The sequence below is a fragment of the Panthera uncia genome (assembly GCF_023721935.1).
Source record: "Panthera uncia isolate 11264 chromosome B3 unlocalized genomic scaffold, Puncia_PCG_1.0 HiC_scaffold_1, whole genome shotgun sequence".
Taxonomy (NCBI): domain Eukaryota; kingdom Metazoa; phylum Chordata; class Mammalia; order Carnivora; family Felidae; genus Panthera; species Panthera uncia.
Window position 1 is genome coordinate 9078760 of NW_026057582.1, and position 4292 is coordinate 9083051.

At 44.9% G+C, this 4292-nt stretch overlaps 1 long non-coding RNA gene across 1 annotated transcript; it reads right to left on the reverse strand.

Moving 5' to 3' along the window:
• Nucleotides 1–1782: 1782 nt before the first annotated feature.
• LOC125908971 (uncharacterized) lies at nucleotides 1783–2904 on the reverse strand. The gene is made up of 3 exons (XR_007453507.1): nucleotides 2514–2904; nucleotides 2340–2410; nucleotides 1783–2104 (listed from the first exon to the last, which is right to left on the reverse strand). It is a non-coding gene; the product is annotated as an uncharacterized LOC125908971 (long non-coding RNA).
• Nucleotides 2905–4292: the final 1388 nt, after the last annotated feature.

The following is a 4292-nucleotide window of genomic DNA, read 5'->3' on the forward strand; positions in this document are numbered from 1 at the left end:
ATGGCAGACTGTGGGACTTTTTGGCCTCTATGACGGGGTCAGCCAATTCCTATGAAAAATCTCCTCTTCTATTTCTCTCTCTCTACATCCTATTGGTTCTGTTTCTCTGTAGAACCCTGACTAATACAGAAGTGTGAAGAACTCCCATATTTCCTTTACCCTGAAACTCCATTCACTTGTCACCAATTACACCGATGATATCTTTTAGGGCCAAAAGATCCAAACCAAGCAAGGATTACACATCGCACTTACTCATCATATACCTTCAGTTTCCTTTGTTCTGGAAGTGTTTTTTAGTCCTTCTTCGATCTTCATAATCTTAAAATCTTCCAGTATGACAGGCCAGTCGTTTTGTGGGCTATCCCTCAACTTGGGTTTGTCTGGTGTTTCCTCATAAGATTCAAGATGCTCAGGGGCGCCTGGGTGGCTCCGTCGGTGAAGCGTCGCATTATTAGAAATACCAAATAGGGGCGCCTGGGTGGCTCAGTCGGTTAAGCGTCCGACTTCAGCTCAGGTCACGATCTCGCGGTCCGTGGGTTCGAGCCCTGCGTCGGGCTCTGGGCTGATGGCTCAGAGCCTGGAGCCTGCTTTGGATTCTGTGTCTCCCTCTCTCTGCCCCTCCCTGGCACACTCTCTCTCTCAAAAAGTAACACTAAAAAAATTTTTTTTAATGCGTGTAATGCAGTGTGGGGTGGGGCCCACTTTCTGTCTTGGACTACAGCTCCAGCTGTCGTGTCCCTGGCTGCTGGCCGAAGCAGACCTTGTCCGGTAGGGACCCTTGACACGGTCCACACACAATAGCTGTGCTTGGCCTGGGCTGTGTCACAACGGCAGTTCGCGGGATAGCGTGAGGACATGCTGCTGCTTCTCTGCGGTTAAGTTTCCCCCAATAAAGCCCATATTATAGCTGCGCCGTGTAGCACGCTTGGGGTGTACCTGTGACCTGTTGCCTGAAAGTTTACATTGAATACTTGAGTAAGGTGACGTCTGCTAGATTCTCTTTTGTAAAGTTCTTGTTTTTTAACTAAGAGTTATAGGGGAGATGCTTTGAACCTATGTAGCTATCCCATTCTTTGTCCAACTTTCACCCAGGAGATTTAGCAAACACTGATATTTCTTGTCTGATGATTGCCAAATGGTGATTTTCGAATTCCATCATTCCTTCTAAGTTTTTTTTTTTTTTTTTAATTTTTTTTTTCAACGTTTTTTATTTATTTTTTTGGGACAGAGAGAGACAGAGCATGAACGGGGGAGGGTCAGAGAGAGAGGGAGACACAGAATCGGAAACAGGCTCCAGGCTCCGAGCCATCAGCCCAGAGCCCGACGCGGGGCTCGAACTCACGGACCGTGAGATCGTGACCTGGCTGAAGTCGGACGCTTAACCGACTGCGCCACCCAGGCGCCCCTAAGTTTTTTTTTTTAAGAGAGTGATAGAGCATGCATGCTCGGGGGGGGGGGGCGGGCAGGGAGGAGGAATAGAGGGGGAGAGAGAGAGAGAGAGAAGGAGAGAGAGGGAGAGAGTCTTAAGTAGGTCCCGCACCCAGCACGGGGTCAGAGAGACCCTGACGTGGGTCCCGATCCCACAGCCCTGGGATCCTGGCCTGAGCTGAAATCAAGAGTTGATGCTCAATTCACTGAGCCACCCAGGAGCCCCTATTCCTTCCAAATTTCTAGTTGCATTCTATCCTAAGGAAGACCTGTCTCTTTTCTCCTCACTTATTCATTCATTAAACACACACACACACACACACACACACACATATCAGCGTGGACTCATGGATCCTATTTTACTCCATGGGACATAATCTCCTACTATCATCATTTATTTTGATGTTCCAATTTCCCAGATTTGGCCAGTGGGAGTCCCTTCAAACGGACTACATTGTTGTTTTGAAATGTCTCCTTCACTCTTCGAGCATTTTCGTGTTTTCTGGCACGACAAGAAGGTCCAGGCTCACTTACGCTTTCTCTGTCCCAACCGTGAAATCAGGTATTTCTTCAAGGATTCCCGGTTCCTTTTAGCAGAAGATGGTGTTTCAATCGGGATGTTAGGTGTTCTCCTGGATATAGGGCTGCTGCTCCAGGGTTCTTTCAGCGGACAGAGCTAGAAGTATATATACATAGATATACTTTTACGTATACTGAAAGCCTTAGGTTCACATCAGTATCTCCAATTCCAACCTGACCACTCAAGCCTTCTTCTTTTCTCCTTTCAATATTTGTAACCCCATTCTCCAACAGTGAGGAATGTGGCTTCTGTGGTCCTCAATATAGTTTTTCATTTGCAGAGTCCCCTTGTATATACAATTGGCTGCCTGACTTTGCAGGACTGCGCCCACCTTCCTTGTTTTGGCTCTGATCTCCACGCTGGGCTGACTTCCTAGCTGAATAGCGGGACGACTGTATTCTCCTGGGTAGATGGAAAAGCAGAGAGAACGAGTCAGTAGAGAAAGATACACAGATAAGTAGACACAGAGGGGAAAAAAAAAATCACAGAAGGTTATAGAGAGTACCTTTGAGTTCCTGAAAGCTTTCCAACTCCTGGGTCTACTCCTTTGCTGCAGCTGTATTCCTGCTCCCGGCTTCTGTGAGAAGCATCTGCAACCTTATGATACAGTTCTTCCCTTTTGGTTAAGCTACTTCAGGTTGGTTTCTGTTACTTGCAAACAAAGAGTCTTAAGCAAAGGTATATTTATATCCTGACTTGTCCTACAAAAAAGAAAACAAATTACGGAAATAATCAGGGCAGAGGGAAAATAAAAAAATTTGCCCACCGAAAATGCATACCACATGGTACTATACCGTTGCTTAACATGGGCTGAAATATTAGCTCCAAGATTTCTAGTGATCCAAACAAAGTGTGAAACACTATCCCTGACAAGAGTTTATGTCTCTGGATTTAAAAACAAGCCTGCAACTGGAGCATGAATAGATAGATCATTGGAAGAAAATGCAGAGTCTACAAGTGAACCCTTCAACAAATGGCCAATAAGTGGCAAACCGTGTAGCCATCTGGAAGAAAAAGAATTTGGATCCATCACTCATCCCATATACTCAGTCGCTGCCAAATGCATGGATGTTTAATTGCAAAAGACTGGAGGTCTAAGTGCCCACCAATAGAGAATTAGTTAAATAAATCAAGGCACATCCCAGCAATAAAGTGTTATGGGGATTGAAAAAAAATAGCAAGGGGATGCCTGGGTGGCTCAGTCCGTTAAGCATCAGACTTCAGCTCAGGTCATGATCGCACGGCTTGTGAGTTTGAGCCCCGCGTAGGTCTCTGTGCTGACAGCTCAGAGCCTGGAGCCTGCTTTGCATTCTGTGTCTCCCTTTCTCTCTGCACCGCCCCCCCCCCCACACCACTCTGTCTCTCGCTCAAAAATAAGTAAACATTAAAAAATTAAAAAAAAATAGCACGGACCTCTGTATATATTGCTGCAAAATACCTTCATGATATATTATGTAAAGAAGGCAAGGTAAAGTAAGTGTGTAGAGCATGCTACCATTTTTGTAAATGAGGAAGTCTTGGCTTGTATGCACATGAAAAAATTCTTCTGATGAATGAGGAAGAAATATCTGCTTGGGGACAGGTGTGAGAGAGAGGTTCTTTCTACTATATACATTGTTATGCTGAGGGATGAACCATATGTATGTACCACTCTTTTTTTTTTAATTAAAAAAAAAAAAACTGGTGAAAATTAGACAAATCCGCTGATGGAGAAGACCAGCTAGTCTTGACAGATTGAACGGACAGCAGGAGGGGCTAAAAGTTTTACCTGCCCCCAAATTCCCACTGCTAGTGCCTATTTTCACCCTGAGAAGCCATCCTTTTCACAAAGGATTATCTCCCGAAAGCCTTTATGTGTGTTATCAGGGAGGTCTGTTGCCCGCAGTGCGGTACGCGTAAGAAACGTTTTTATGGAGGTCTGCCCAAAGCATTCTATTTCCTAATTTTGCCCATGAACATTCTATGTTAAGGCGAAACTCCAAGCCAAACTATGGTAGATGTATGATCAAAATTTGAGCACAGTAGTGATTGACAGCACGCCAGTCCGGAAGCCAGACTACCTGGGGCTCTAATCTCAGTTCATTTATTAGCTGTTGGAGGCTAGTCAGTTTCTCCATCTGTTAAAATGGGGCCAGTTACAATGCCCATCTCCAATTTATATCACGAGCATGTGCGCCTTAGGGCAGCCAGTCCAATGGCAACAAAATGTGGCCCACGTAAGACATCACAATTCTTCTAGCACAGCAAAAAAAAAAAAAAAAAAAAAAAAAGAAAAAGAAAAACA